The following is a 17,155-nucleotide window of genomic DNA, read 5'->3' as shown; positions in this document are numbered from 1 at the left end:
TCTCTGCCTCTCTATATGTCTCTCAGGAATAAACAAATAACATCTTTAAAAAAAAAATCATTTGTATTATCTTTTCTAGAGAAATGTCTATTCAGGGTTTGTTGCCCACTTTTTAAAATGAGTTGTCTTTTGTTATTAGTGAAAAGTTGTATATCAAGATACAAGTTCCTTATCAGATATACAATTTGCAAGTAATATCTCTCATTCTGTAGGTTGTCTTTTCACTTTCAGGATAGTATTCTTTGAGCCAAAAAGGTTTTAATTTTGATGAGATTAATTCATCTCCATTTTCTTTTGTTACTTGTGAGGCTGGTGTAATTTTAAAGAAGACTTGCTTAGGATTTATTCCTGTGTTTTATTCTGCTTTATGGTTTTACTTCTTACATCTTTGTTCATGATCTCTTTTGAGTTAACTTCTGTGTATTCTGTGAGAAGCAGGCATGAATTCACTTTTTTTTTTTTTTTTTTTTTTTAGTATTTTATTTATTTATTCATGAGAGACACAGGGAGACAGAGGCAGAGAGAGAAGCAGACTCCATGCAGGGAGCCCGACATGGGACTCAATCCTGGGACTCCAGCCTTACACCCTGGGCTGAAGGCAGATGCTTAACCACTAAGCCACCCAGGCTTCCCCACTCTTTTTGTTGTTGTTGTTGTTTAAAGATTTTATTTATTCATGAGAGACACAGAGAGAAAGAGAGGCAGAGACACAGGCAGAGGGAGAAGCAGGCTCTATGTAGGGAGCCTGATGTGGCACTTGATCCCTGGACTCCAGAATCACGCCCCAAGCCGAAGGCAGGTGCTAAACCACTGAGCCACCCAGGGATCCCCTGAATTCACTCTTTGGCATAAAACTGTCCAGTTGTTTCTGCATTACTTGTTGAAAAGACTCCCTAGTCTTTTTTCTTGGCTCCCTAGTCAAAAGTCATCTGAGTCAAGGTAATTGTTTATTTCTGGATTTTGGATTGCATTCCATTGAAATATATCCTTTATTTCATTTATCCTTATGCCTGTATCACACTATCTTGAATAACTGTAACTTCGTAATAAGTTTTGAAATTGGGAAATTGTGAGTCCTGCAACATTTGATCTTTTTCAAGATTGTTTTGACTCTTCTGGGGCTCTTGCATTTTTATATTAATTGTAGTAGTTCGTCAATTTCTGTAAAAAAAAGAGCTGAGATTTTGGGAAGTGTTGTGCTAAATATGTAGGTCGATTTGGGAAGTATTATCATTTCAAGGACAGTAAATCTTCTGATCTGTGAAGACAGATTGCTTTCCATTATTTAAGTCTTCTATACTTTCTTTCAACAATGATAATTTTCAGAGCACAAACTTTGCACTTCTTTGGTAATTTTTTTTTTTTTTTTTTGGTTTTGTTTTTGGTTTACATATTTTATTCTTCTGGATGCAGTTGAAACTAGAATTGTTTCCTTAATTCCATTTTCAGGTTGCTCCTCACCAGTGCACAGGAGTATAATTGATTGTTGCATATGGATCACATTTACTGCAGCCTCGTTGAAATTGTTTTTTATTAGTTCTAATAGTTGGTTTTTGTTTTTTTTTAAACAAATTCCTTAAGATTTCTTGTATTCAAGATCATGTCATCTGCAAAAAGAGATGGTTTCACTTCTTTCTTTCCAGTCTGGGTGCTTTTGATTTTCTTGCCTAATTTTCCAGGCTAGAATTTTCAATACAACGTTGAATAGTAGTGGTAAGGGGAGACATCTTGTCTTGTTTCTGATTGCAGGTGGAAAGTATTCATCTATCCTGTCTTGCATGATACAGTATGATCTTAGCTGGAAGTGGTTCATAGACCCTCTTTACCTGATGGAGAAAGTTGCCTTCTGTTCCTAGACTGTTGTGTGTTTTTATTATTCACAGGCATTGGATTTTGTCAAGTGCTTTTTCTTCCTCTAGTGAGATGATTCTGTGGTTTTGTTCCTTATTCTATGGATAAGGAGTATGAGGTTAATTGATTTCCACATGTTCTAACAACTTGGTATTCCTGAGACAAATTCCACTTGGCCATGATTCTCTTTCATTTGCTTTTGGTACTTTGAGTTCTGTTGTCTCCCTTTCTCTTTCTCATCCTAGTAGAAGGTTTGTTAAATATATTGATTTTTTAAAAAGTAACTTTGGTTTCTTTAATTCTATTGATTGTTTTCTATTCCCTATTTCATCAATTTCTCCTCCAGTCTTTATGATTTCTTTCCTTCTGATTGGTTTAGACTTCTTGCACTCTTCTTTTTTCAGGGTCAAGTTTATGTTTTTAGATCTTTATTTTTATTTTTTATTTTTTTATTTTTAAAGATTTTGTTTATTTATTCATGAGAGGCACAGAGAGAGAGAGAGAGAGAGAGAGAGGGAGAGAGAGAAGCAGAGACACAGGCAGAGGGAGAAGCAGGCTCCATGCAGGGAGTCTGATGTGGGACTTGATCCCAGATCTCCAGGATCACACCCAGGCTGAAGGCAGCACTAAACCACTGAGCCACTGGGGCTGCCCCTTATTTTGATTTTTTTAAGGAAATTTGTTGTTGTTTTTAAAGATTGTATTTCTTTATTCATGAGAGACACAGAGAGAGAGAGAGAGAGAGACAGAGACACGGGCAGAGGGAGAAACAGGCTCCATGCAGGGAGCTCAGTATGGGACTCCATCCCAGGTCTTCAAGATCATGCCCCGGGCTGAAGGCAGCGCTAAACGGCTGAGTCACCCGGGCTGCCCTCTTTGTTTATTTTTTATATGGATGTTACAACTTCCTAATAGTGTTTAAATCTTGCTTCAGGTATATCCTAAAAATTGTGATGGGTTAGGTCTTCATTTTCATTTATCTCAAAGTATTTTATAATTGCCCTTGTAATTTTTTTTCTTTGTCCTATTGGTTATATAGGAGTATATAATTTGATTTCTATATTTTGAAAATTTTCCAGTCTTCTTTCATTACTGATTACTAATTTCATTCCATTGTGGCCAGGGAATGTACTTTGTATGATTTCAATCCTTTGAAATTTTTTGAGGGTTTTTATGGCCTAGCGTGTGGTCTATCCTCAAAAATGCTCCATGTGCACTTAAGAAGATCCATTTGTATGATTTGAGATAAATTTTTTTTTAATTTTTATTTATTTATGATAGTCACACACACAGAGAGAGAGAGAGAGAGAGGGAGAGAGAGAGGCAGAGACACAGGCAGAGGGAGAAGCAGGCTCCATGCACCGGGAGCCCGACGTGGGATTCGATCCCGGGTCTCCAGGATCGCGCCCTGGGCCAAAGGCAGGCACTAAACTGCTGCGCCACCCAGGGATCCCATGAGATAAATTTTTATACAGATCTTAAGTATACAGTTCAGTGATCATTGGTAAATGTATACATTTTAGTCAACCACCATCTCAATCAAGAAATATCATCAATTTTCGAAGTTCCCTAGTGCTTCCTTCGGGTGCCTACACCAGTGATAGGCAACCATTATTCTGATTTCTACTGCTACATTTTAGTTTTGCTTATTTATGTCTGTTAAATACATAGACTCACAATGTAAGAACTTTTATGTGTCTGGCCTTTTTGTCATTCAACCCGATGTTTTTGAGATTTACCCATACTGGTTTGTAAATCACTACTCCATTCCTTTTTATTGTTCACAAGTTTGCCATTGTATGAATATACCACAGTTTGCTTATGCATTTTTTTGTTGATTGGCTTTAGTTTTAGTGTTTGCTGTTATGAATAGAGCTGACATAAACATACTTGTACATATCTTGGATACACATATCTTCATTTCTCTGGGATAAATGTAAAGAAGAGGACTTGATGAATCAGAGTGTAGGTGTATCTTTAGTTTTATAAGAAACTGCCAACATTTTCTGGTCATTGTACTATTTTACACTCCCACGTGAAAATATATCAGAGTCCCACTTGCTCCATATCCTTACAACTTTAATGTGTTCATGTGTTTTCCTATTTAATTTTAGCCATTCTAGTATGTGAGAAATGGTATCTCATTGTGAATTTAATGTGAATTTCTTGATGACTAATGATGTTGAGCACTTTATATACTTTTTGGATAAAAAAGAAATATCTTCTTTTTTAAAATAACTGTTCAAGTCTTTTGCCTTTTTTAAAATTGAGTTACTTGATTTTTTTTTTTTTTGCTATTGATTTGTAGTTCTTTTTATACTTTGCATGCAAATTCTATGTCAGATATGTGTATACAGGTGTCCCTTCGAGGTATTTTATGTTTTTCTGAGGCTCAGCTTTCCATTTTCCTAAAGTCTTCTGTTGATACACAGCTGTTTTCTTTACTTCAATGAAGTCCAATATATCGCAAAATTTTGTATGTTTAAAATCATAAAATATTACAAAAACATAAAAACATAAAAAATAAACCTTAAGCATAAAAACATTTCAAAATATGTTTTGTGTCTCTTCTTTAAGAAAATATTTCCTACTCCCCAAAATGGTTAAAAATATTTTGCCATTTTCTTCTTGATGTTTCACAAACCTAGTTTTTACATTTAATTCAGCGACCAATTTCAAGGTATTTTTTTGCACAGATAATAGGGAGGGGCTGAGATTTATTCATTAACACATATTTATCCAATTGTTCTAGGGAAATACATTTTTTCCTCTGTTGGATATTCTTGGTGCCTTTGTTGAAAATCAATTGAACATGTTTTCATATATATTCTATTCTGTGTCTATTCTGTTCAACTGATTTATTTTTCTATCCATGCAAAACTATTCTTGCGATTACTGTAACTTTATGGTTAAGTCTTAAAATTAACTTTACTTGTGAGTATTCCAACTTTGTTCTTTGTCAAGATTTGTTTGGGCTGATACAGAACTCTTGCCTTTCCTCATATTTTATAATAAACTTGTTCTTTTCTTTAAAAAAAAAAAGTTGACATTTTGATTGGAATTGCATTGACTCTATGGGTGTACTTGGGGAGAGTCAACATTTATTAATACTGAGTCTTTAACCCATGAACATAGTGCATGTTCATTTATTTATATATTTTTTTCATTTAATTGTGATCACTTTTGTCTTTTAAGGAATCTGTCATTTGCATTTAAATTATCACATTAAATAGCATAAAGTCAGACATAATATTCCCATATTATTCTTGCAATGTATGTAGGATCTGTCCTAATTTTCCCACTAGTGTTCTTGATATAGTTATTCAGGTTTCTCTCTTTGTTCTTTGTCAATCTTGCTAACAGTGTCTTAGATTTTAGTTCAGTTTTGTTTTTCTTTTAAAGATTTTATTTAAGAGAGAGAGAAAAAAATCATGAGGTAAATGAGGAGTGGAGAGTGAGGGAGAAGCAGATTTTCTGCTGAGCAAGGATGCCATGATGCAGGGCTCAATCCCAGGATCCTGGGATCATGACCTGAGCGGAAGGAAGACGCTTAATCAACTGAGCCACTCAGGCACCCCAGTATCTTAGTTTTTAAAACATGCTTTAAAAATAATATTTAAATTTATTAATTTTACCTTTTGTTTTTGTTTTTTGTTTTATTTTGTTTTTACTTGGCCCTCTGAATTCTTTGCCTCATTAGAAAGGAGGCCAGACTAGGGGGTCTCTAAACATCTGGTAGGGATTATAGGTCTAAGAGTGGTACTCTGTTCCTTTTGATACCACTGGAAAGACTCATCATTGTGTACTTTGGTGATATCCATGTAGCAGACCATCATTGCAAAAAAACTCCCAAATCCAAAAACACCAAAAAAAACAAAACCAAAACCAAAAACAAACCAAAAATAAAAACAAAAACAAAAACAAAAACAAGAAACAAAAAAAACATTACTTCATCAGGAGGAGGATGGTTATACTTCTTTGCTCCGTGAACATGAAGCTTGACCCTGTGACTTGCTTTGATGAATGAAATGCATACACAAATTTGGCAGAAGCTTTCATTATAATAAATTACTATTTCTTTCTTTTTCTCAAGAGAGGCATAGTGTCTATAGCCTTGGTTCTAATGTGAAAATGAAGGGAAGCAGAGGCTCTAGGTGAATCACAATAGTGAACTAAGTAAGGAGAGAAAAGGCAGACCCACAATCGATGAAACAAACAAGTAACAACAAATACCTTTTGGGGTTATTTGAGATTGGGGATTGTTTGGGGTTGTTACCACAGCATAATGTAAGCTATACAGAGTCAGTAATACTCATAAGTTCTGAGGTTTATATAGAAATTAGGTGATAGGTCTCCTCACCAACTCCTTCCATATTTCATTTTTTAGAGCAGAACTATTTGGTCCCTGAGACTCCACTCTCTCCTGAAAATAGTCCCTAGAGTTGTTGGCTCTCAGCCTTCCACTCATCAAGGCTTAAATACCATCTAAGAGACTAATTGGAGGATATATAATAGGCATTGAAACTTTTTCATCCTTATCCACCTGCTAAAGTGAGCAATTGGGTTTGGAAAGAATGTTGTGTCTCTGGAATAATTTAGGTTTGGATTGAAACCAAGTCTAGGAAGTTAATCTGAAAGAGATCTTTTTGTGGAAAAGTATGAATAAGTGAAAAAAGCAGAGTGTAGTATGATTTGCTTTAATGATTCCATTGTATTTTCCTGAAAATACTGTAATAAGAGGAGAAATATAAAATTGACAATTTTTCCAGATAACCAGCTTCATTTATAAAAGGTAGAACATATATTTATTCTAAGAATAGGCTATACACTATTTCTTCAATGAACCAACTAGATTCAGATATACATTATATTAAAATAGGAATTCAGAATATGCATTTCCCAATCACATTTCCTTTTAAACAGTTTTTTTATATCAAAGAAGAATATGCAAAAAACGGAGTTAATGGGGAAAAAGTTAATTTTTGCTCTTCTAAATTCATTATAGAAAAATTCTTTAATTAGCCAATGATTCATAAAAATTATTAGTATTAAAATATACGATAAATATTAGCATATTTCCTGTTCATAAAAGAAAACTCTATTATATCTTCTTAAAGTTAACTTTACTCTTTGATTTCCTTCCATAGAATTTGAAAGAGCAGAGCACCACACAGGGTACAATGTGACTCCTTTTATTCTACTTACAGTTTAAAAATCACAATGTTTGGAAGGACATTACTCATCTTGACACTACTTAAATTATAATTCTCACAATTTGATGAAAATACATGTACTCATTTCTAAGTTATCAATGTCCCAGAGTATTGTATGCTTTAGATTGTTTTTAAATCAACAAGGTATGTTTAAAAAATCATGTAAATCAAATACATCTGGTTATATTTTCTTCAACTTCTCCAGGATAATTTGCCTTTGGATTAAAACCAACTCTTGAAATTTAATCTGAAAAGGGATTGTTTTGTGTAAAGGTTATGAACAAGAGAAAAAGGAAGAATATGCTATGCTTTCACGACACCATTGTTTCCCCCTGCAAACACTACAATAAGAGGGGAAGTTCACAGAACATAAAGCAAATAATGAAAGGAAATGCAGTATTCCCACATCCTCACTGTAATGCTAGTGAATGAAACAGGAAACATGATGGCATATGATTACCTGACTATATATACTTTTGTGTGTTGAAATGTGACATCATTGCCAACAGGGATTCCCTTTGCTAATAACTGTAAATCTGTTTTTAGCCATTTTTAGCCTTCTTTATTTTTTTTAAAGATTTGTTTTATTTATTCATGAGAGACAGAGAGAGAGAGAGAGGGGGGCAGAGAGGCAGAGACACCGACAGAGGGAGAAGCAGTCTCCACGCAGGGAGCCTGACATGGGACTCGATCCCAAGTCTCCAGGATCACGCCCTGGGCCGAAGGTGGCACTAAACTGCTGAGCCACCCAGGCTGCCTTTGGCCATCTTTAAAAAAACACACACAAACAACCTATTTCTGTACTCTTCAAAGTAAATTGCCTTTGCGGTAGATAAAAATACATTCTTTTTTCTATTGTTAAATCAGTGGCATTGGTGTGAGATACTTCAGATATTATCCATGCATGTAAGTACCCCTCCTTCCCCTTTTAGAACAAAAGGTAATTATTGAGCAGTTGCTAGTATTATTATAAAGCAATAAAGGACTTAATTCTCATTTAAATACAAAGCCCAAACATAGCCAACCTTTATCTTTACTGGTTCAGATTATCATCACGGATCCAATCAATTTGTGCTAATTGCCTATTCTACAGCAGGAAAACAGAAAAGATGTCAAATTGCTTGGCTGTATGATCTTCTCAGTAGCAAAGCATGGGCAACATGGAGATACCTGTTTTTATTGGAAGGGATTCCAAGGAATACAGCACCCTGGTGAACACTAGATGTTTGGCTTCCTTAAATATGGCTTCTAGAAAATGCTTTCAGGTAGATTCCAGAGATGCACAGGGCATTGGCACAGCCGTTAATATTGATCACATGATAATGCTCATGTCTTACAGTCAAATACAATAAATTTGGGGATGGCTTGAGGCTCGAGCAGGTGGTTTGTGGAAGGATAAAAGAGAGCTCTTGTCTAGTGGAAACAGCAGGCAGTGCGAGGGCCAGAAGCTTCTAAAGGTTGTATTTAGGGAGGTTGTATTATCTCTTTGGAAATGAAGGATGGTTACTATGATGATTCAGAGCTGATACTCAGGAAGTCTTCCACAGCTTTCTCTTCCTTTTTCTATGCTTTTGCTACTTATTAAAGATAGTTTTGAAAATGCCAACTTATTTGCAGTCCCAGGAGATTTCTTGGTCTTATTTTCTGTATGTTAATTTTTTGTTCAATTTTAGAACAAAAATTTAAAGGCGCAAAGGCATTTCATAATGAGAACAAGGAATTAGATGGTAGCAGAAATAATCACAATGTGACAAACTCAAGACAAAGAATGAACCCACAGGAACAGACGTGGGGTTGGCTAGGATACTTCTTGCCACCTTTAGAGTATCCCAAATTCTTCTTCCCAAAGCTCTTGATCTTTTTTATTCTAAAAATGAAAGTCTCTTAAATTCCACATATAAGTGAGATCATATGGTATTTGTCTTTCTCTGACTTATTTTGCTTAGCATTATACTCTCTAGCTCCAACCATGTCATTGCAAGATTCATTCTTTTTGATGGTTGAGTAATAATAATAATAATAATAATAAATGCCATATTTTCTTTATCCATTCATCAATCGATGGACATTTGGGCTCTTCCATAATTTGGCTATTGTTGATAGCGCTGCTATAAACATTGGATGCATGTATCCCTTCAATTGGTATTTTTGTATCTTTTGAACAAATACTGGTAGTTAAATTGCTAGATCATATTGTGGTTCTATTTTTAACTTTCTGAGGAAACTCCATATTGTTTTCTAGAGTGGCTGCACTAGTTTGCATTCCCACCAACAGTGCAAGAGTGTTCCCCTTTTTCCACATCCCTGCAAATACCTCCTGTTTCTTGTGTTAATTTTAGCCATTCTGACAGGTGTGAGGTGATATCTTACTGGGTTTTGATTTGTATTTCCCTGATGATGAGTGATGATGAGCATCTTTTCATGTGTCTGTTGACCATCTGGATGTCTTCTTTGGAAAAATGTCTACTCGGGTCTTCTGTCCATTAAAAAATCCAGTTAAAAAAACTGGATTATTTGTTTTTTGGGTGTTAAATTTTAAGAATTCTTTATATATTTCGGATACTAACCTTTTATCAGATATGTCATTTGCAAATATCTTCTCCCATTCTGTAGGTTGTCTTCAGTTTTGTTGGCTGTTTTCTTCACTGTGCAGCTTTTTATCTTGATGAAGTCCCAATAGTTCATTTTCATTTTTGTTTCCTTGCCTCCGGAGACATATCTAGAAAAATATTGCTATGACCAATGTGAAAGAGGTTACTGCCTGTGCTCTCCTGTAGAATTGTAATGGTTTCCTATTTCACATTTAGGACTTTAATCCATTTGGAATTTATTTTTGTGTATTATGTAAGAAAGCGTCCTGTTTCATTCTTTGGCATGTTTCTGTCAGTTTTTCCCAACACCATTTGTTGAAGAGACTGTCTTTTACCCATTGGATATTCTTTACTACTTTGTTGAAGATTAATCGACCATATAGCTGTAGACTCCTTTCTGGGTTTTCGATTCTGTTCTATTGATCTGTGTGTCTGTTTTTGTGTCAGTACCATAGTGTCTTGATCACTACACCTTTGTAACATAACTTGAAGCCTAGAATTGTGATGCCTCCAGCTTTGCTTTTATTTTTCAGGAGTGCTTTGGCTCTTTATGGTCTTTTCTAATTGCACACAAATTTTAGGATTGTTTGTTCTAGCTCTGTGAAAAATGCTGATGGTGTTCTGATAGAGATGGCATTAAATGTGTAGATTGGTTTAGGTAGTATAACATTTTAATAATTTTTTCTTCCAATGAGCATTAAAAGGTTTTCTATTTCTTTGTGGTATCTTTAATTACTTTCATCAGTGTTTTATAGTTTTCAGGGTATAGATCTTTTTTACTTCTTTAGTTAGGTTTATTCTTAGGTATCTTATGTTTTTTGGTTAAAAAGACTCTTAATTATAAAGGATAAAGTGATGGTTACTGGAGGGGAGGTGGACAGAGGGGATTGGTTAAATGGTGATGGATATTAAGGAAGGCACTTGTAATATACACTGGATGTTTTATGAAAGTGACACTAAATTGTACGCCTGAAAGTAATATTACACTGTATGTTATCTGGAATTTAAATGAAAACTTGTAATAAAAATTTAAAAATGAATGTCATTCTTTTCTAAGTTATGGAAAAAAAGTTAAGTGGGATCTATTTGGCTTAAGCCTTGGAGTAAATAACTATAGGAGACAGTATGGCATTTACTGAGTTCAATTTTCAGAAAGGAAAAAACAGTTTCACCTGAGGATATCACTTTGTGTAGCACTGAGATGTTTTTAAGTTTCCAAGAAAGATGCAAAGTGGATTTATACCCCAACCTTAGACAAAATTGGCAATTTCCATGATTCGTCTTCAGGACCCCATGTTTCTGTTATCTTGTCCCCTGGCTTCTCAGGGCACTCTTGCTGTGCTGATTTCTTTTGGATCTGCCATTCCAGTCAGTCCCCCCTATTTTGATTCACCTACTTCTCTTCAGGAAAAATGTACTAGCCTTTATTTTTTTTTTTGCCATTGCTTTATTACAAATGACTGTTACCTCATTCAAATAAGTTTTGAATTTTAAGAGAGAGGCTTTATGCATTCACTTGGACTGGACAATATGGCAGAGGCAGTATGGAAAATCATTTTTAGTCAGAGCAAAAGTGATCCAGTGAAGAGTCTGGTTCATTGCCAACACTGGTTGTCATTTTCCTGATTATCTACTAAGTTTTTGCTTGTGTGAAGCCTCTCAGTAGTCAAGGATTGTGCAGAATTGCTTCTTCCCATTTCAAAACATTTTGAAATCTTTATGTGCTCTAATTATCCACGTTCATATTTGTCTTTGAAGAGGAATTGGGTATAACCCCCTTAAACTGAAGGTCTGTTTCAGAATATGGATTAAGGTCTCACCCTCCACAAGTGTGCCACAGCTCTAACAATCTGAATGCTCCATGTGCAAATTCACAACATTTGACCAAAGACCCTCACTGTCAGTTGGTTTATATCATCTGCTATAACCTAAGCAGTGGCTAGGGTTTGAGTATACCATCATTTAATATCACTTCAAACATATTTGTTTGAGAATGTCCAGTGGTTCATATTTTTCCCTCTTTGATAGACAACTGCAGAATGTAGAGTTAATTTTACAATCCCAGTACATGTTCATTTATCCCATATAAGAGTCTATCTTCAGCAACCATTTCACTTCATTCTATAAGCCTATATGCTTCTAAAATTTAAAAAAAATATATGAATATTTGAGATTTTTAAAATGAACTTTTGACTCATTGCTTAGTGAACATTGACAAGGATGAGACTAAAGTCTTAAAGTGGAACCATGTCCTAGCTCATAGCATAGGGACTACCATATTGATGCTCCCATGGGACATATGGGATGGGATCCCATATGTCCCATGGGATAGGAGAATAAAGTTGAGAGACATAAGCCTATAAGTCCAATACCTCTTCATTTCCAAAGTTGATTTTATTAGCTTGCCTGGATGGATAGACTCACATTTGCTTCCTCATTGCTGTTCCATGCGTGCCTTTGAAACAGCCCTCTGTCAAGAAAGTTTGCCATCTCAGTAAGTAGTAAGGAACAGATCTTCAGTTAAGGGTGCAAAGTAACTGCTCCCATAGGTTAGAACTATGCTTTATTTGGGACAGGACATCCCTTTGAGAAACAAAGAAAAAACAGGAAATTGACAATTTGTCTTAAGTGTGAGAGTCCCTGGTGGAACCCACTTTAAAACACTTATGCCTTGATTCTCAGGATAAATACTTCAACTAGAGGCAGTGCTCTGAGCCAAGTTATCTTACTAGTTATTACTAAAGTAATCCCTATGGAAACCAGGATCCAGACTCTATGGAGTGGAGTAAAGGATGATGTCAACACCTTGAATTAAACTTTGAATATATATGTGTATGTTCCATCATAGAGAAAGTTTTGTTTAAATGTACTTGTAATATAACATTTTCTTAGCCATTCAGGGGAAAATAAATAGTCAAAAATCACTTCATTCTTAGACTAATGGCATTTCAGGATATGGACATGCTTCTACCATGTATTAATTCTGTTTTCTTTTCATACATGTGTATAAAGTAACTGGCAGTGGAACTTTTTTTTTTTTTTAATTTGTTTCTTTGGAGAAAAAATGACATAGAGAAGTAAAGGATTATTATTTCTTAACTATAGAGAAGCACTTTTTTATGTACAATGATGGAGAAATAAATTTCAATGTAATTTCAAAGCAACCCTTTACGTGTTTAAAACAAGATAGCATTTATATGAAAAAGCATGGTGCACCTTTTAGTGTTTTTGTGTACAATATCTGGGAAGGTATATGATGGTGAGTGTTTCTCTTGGCTTAAAGGTGGTATCTAAACAGATTCAGTGCCAAGAATAATTCTCAGAAATGTGAGCATTAGTCACTACATTTAAAAATCCATATATGGTAAAATTCATTTAAGAGAGACATGTGTTTTATGCGTTATCCAAATCAAGCGTTAAAAAGACAACTTGGCTGAAATTTTACTGTTTCTTCTGTTCTCTTTCTTTCTTTTTTCTTTTGTCATCCACTTGAAAGTTATGTAAAGCAATAACTTACCTCTTTCAACATTTTATCTGATAGTAATAGTCCTACTTGACCACCTATTCTGGTTAATTAGTTAATTTTCTAAAACTTTCTGTTTACAAGATTTTTTTATTTATATAAGTTTCTTTGTTAAATTGAAAGCCTAAATAACAAGTGCTAATTAATAAATGCCCTTAATTTACCAAGCCTGAGAGAGAACGTGGGGGAGTGGAAATGTTTTTCTCCCAAACTTTGCATAGATATTGCATTATTTGTAGCTTTTTCCCAGCCACACACATGGGACTGCTATAAGTAGCTTGGAAAATTTGAGTGATTACTAATGATATTTGGCTCTTTGTTTTCCTGTGGTCTGCTCTTCCACTACATAATTTGTGATCTAATTTGTAATTTTAGTGCTCATTATGAGCACCCATGAACCAGGGATTCTATTATCTGCAATCCTAAGAGGAGGGCATCGTGTTTAAATCTTCTTTATGATTAATTAGAAAAAATATTTATAAGTACTCAGGAAGCCATCATAGGATGGATATTAGCAACCTGTAGAATGGAACTGCCAAAACTCCTCTGTGCACAGGGTCTAGGTAAGCTGGCTATGTGGTGACATGATCCTAGATGCCAGCAGACCTAGCAGTGGGGTCTTGATAGGTGGACTACTTGCAAGGCATATGGAGAGGGAAAGCCATAGAGGTGAACCTGAGCCAAGATCTTCAGAGATATTTGGAGTCTGAACCTGGGGAGATAACATTCAAACACTAAATTTAAAAATAAAGGATAGAGCTGAGAATCAGAAGAGAACAAAGTTATGAAAGAAACATATTGAGAACAAATAAAAGCAAGAGTTTGAGATGGCTATGAATTGCTTCCTGGGGAGGGGGCCATTGGAGCAAGATCTAGCCCTCATTTGCTAGAAATGCATGGAATGCAGCATGTCAGATTGGTATAGTGCATTATTTCTCAAGCTGGGGAGCTTAAAAATGTCTTAGACCCACTCCCAGAGCTTCTGACCTAATTTATCTGAGATAGAACCTGAGTATTGGGAGTTGTGAAATTTCCCGAAGTGATTCCAATACACAGAGTTGAGAACCAGAGCCTTGCATAGAGGGTTCAATATCAGCCATAGCAAGAGCATGAGGGGTAATGACAGGGGAAATGGAATCACACGGAGATCAATATTGCAGCAGGACTTACTCCAAGAAGTCTTCCAAGAGCCAGAGTTGAGACCCTTTGATGTAGATTTTCATTCACTTTCTGCATAATTTTATAATGAAACTCACATAGGAAAGAGTCTCATGAAAAAGTTAAAGGTTTTATCAATGAAATACCACAGCCAGTGGCATGTTTAATGGTGTTATACAGGGAGTATCATTCCTCATGATTCATCCTGTTGGGAAAATCTATGTTCAGTTTGGTACTCCTAAGAGAAGTTGCTCTTTCTGCCAAAAGGATTATAATATTTGTCTCCTCATTGTAGGATTGTAGTGGAACACAATTTATGTAGGGTAGGGTTTTCAGATATAATACAAGATGAATCTGAAATTTTGATAAATTATGAATAACTTTTTGAAACATAGGTACGTCTCTTGCAATATTTGAAGCATCTTAGACTAAAATATTATTAGTTATTTGTCAGAACTTTGAATTTCACTGAGTGCTTAGTTCTGTTTGTTTTCGTTTTTCTAAGATTGGAACCCCATGTGGGAAGAATCCACAGACAGCTGAGTGCATAGCAGTCAGAGATAAAACAGAGTTGGATACACATTTGTAGAAAATGAAACTCCATCCCTGAGATAATAACTAATGGGCAATAGGTATTTTATAGATCATATTAGATAAATCCAAGCTGAAAACAACTGTCAACACCACAATTCAGTATTCGATTGATTTTTGAGTAAGTTCTCAAGCAGATCAGGGGTTTCTGCCATTTGTTATAAGACATAATGTAACTGTTCAGTGCCATCCTCATGTAAGACAAAGACCAGAACAGACAAGGATTCACAGAACCTGCAGAACTCAGTCAGAGGGACAGAGGCAAAACCAGTCTATGGTGATAACAATCAAACAGTGGTAGCTCAGTGATAGAGAACTGATTGGTAAAAGGTACCAAGAAACATTTTTGGAGAGAGGAATTGTTCTGTATCTTGATTGGGTATGGGTTACAAGGATGCATGCATTTGTCGCACTTATTAAAATGTTCATTTAAGACCTGTGCCTTTCACAGCATGGAAATTATGCTTCAGTTATAAAACAAATTTAACAATTTAGAGGATCGTAAGAGAGAAAATCGATAAATAGATTGAATTTGAAAACAGAACATTTTGGGGGAGCATTTTTAGCCTCGTCAGGTTTCACCATTCACCACTGACATGGATAACTTTGACAAAGACCTAAAGCTCATTCCAATCAAATTTCAAGATAAAATTAAGCCAAGAGAAATGGCATGTGTGTTTGTCACTCAAGATCCAAACAGATTTTGAAGAAATGAACTGAATTCTGCCAGAAGAAATGTGCCTAAAGGTTGCAAACTGAGGGCAGCAAAAGTGTTATTTCATAAATACAAGTGTTCACAGCAACCCTTAGGAATTTCAGTTTGATGAATGTATTTGCTTAGACTCAACCACAAGACATGATCACCAGCGAAGCTACTGTGGTATTTGAAGGGGATCAAGAACTGAATGACTGGTGGAGAAGTCTGTGGCGGGAGTCCAGGTCAAGGCAAGGTTGTAGGACTGCCTTGGTTGTGTGATAACAAGGAGCTTCGGACCCTGAACTCTACATCACACAGGGTTAACCACACAATTCCAGAAGGTTCTGCAGAACTACTGGCCTTTCATCTGAGACCAGTGCCTTGACCTTAAAATCTAACATGACAGAGAGTGACACCAGAATGCTCACCCCCTGCAGGCAGCTGGCCCCATGAGGAGGAGAGGGGCAGAATGAAGATGCCCATTCTTCACGTAACTCCCAGTCAGCTATGATACTTCAGCACTCACATATGCCATAAAAGGGGAGGCAGAGAGAAACTGGAAGACTGGAAATGGTATACAGTGAATGTTGCCCCCTCCCCCCGAAGGATTAGGGAGTGTTTCCACTTAACACAGAGCTGCATTAATGATCAATGATCTGTAAAAAAAACAATGGATATATAATATATTAGGTCTCAATCCTGCAAATGTCTCCAATAATCTACTAAAGAAAACAGCTCTCAATATTGTTTATTTCACGTTTCTGAATGCATTTAATTGAAACACTTGTAAATACATAGACCTACCCTTTACAGTGAAAAATATTAATAGTGGAATGGAATGGAGAGATAAATTTAAGATACTGAATGAAAACTTTGAGGCAAATCTCTGTTGCATATGCTTAATTTGAAAGTCGACTTAAAATGCAAGATGCGGTTTAAGAGTGAAAAAATTACAATCCATTTGAAAGGGAAGGAAATGTCAAATTGCAAAAAATGGCCTACTGCTAGTGAGTTGACAGCTATGTGGAATCAGACCTTAGAGCAAAAGAAAAGTCCATGGGAGGGTCCTGCTCCTGGTGACCTCTGGGATGATGGAACGTGGGTGTGCATACTTCAGATCACTTACACTAGTTGAATCACTTCCTCCTAGAAGAGAGCTTCTACTCTGATTAAAATGATGCTTTCACAACCAAACTGGATACAAAGAGAAAGGAAGACAGTAGGACTTTAGCTGGCATAGGGTGATTGGAAATAGGGTCACTGTTTTCAAAGATATTGATTAGATCGTGAAGTCAGGAGGCAATGAGTAGAATCAGCAAACGCTTGCAAAAGGAAATCACTGACATGACTGGACGTATACTCATGTTTCACTCACACACACAGACAACAGAAAATTATCATGATAAAGAATATGGTACACAATGCTTCTTACTACATTTTATCTTATTATGCATATGAGGGAGGCTGAACACAACTCTTATCTTCGGATAGGTAAAAGTCAGAAAAGGAAGCTGGCAATGAACTCATTCAC

General features: G+C 35.7%; 1 long non-coding RNA gene across 2 annotated transcripts in view; it reads left to right on the top strand.

The window, feature by feature from the left end:
* LOC111091706 overlaps nucleotides 1-17,155 on the top strand; it is an 86,127-nt gene that overhangs the window by 57,591 nt on the left and 11,381 nt on the right. The window lies entirely within an intron of this gene.

This window comes from Canis lupus, chromosome 22, assembly GCF_011100685.1.
Source record: "Canis lupus familiaris isolate Mischka breed German Shepherd chromosome 22, alternate assembly UU_Cfam_GSD_1.0, whole genome shotgun sequence".
Classification (NCBI taxonomy): Eukaryota; Metazoa; Chordata; class Mammalia; order Carnivora; family Canidae; genus Canis; species Canis lupus.
The sequence above is the reverse complement of the archived record's forward strand: the minus strand, read 5'-3'. Positions and strand labels throughout refer to the sequence as shown.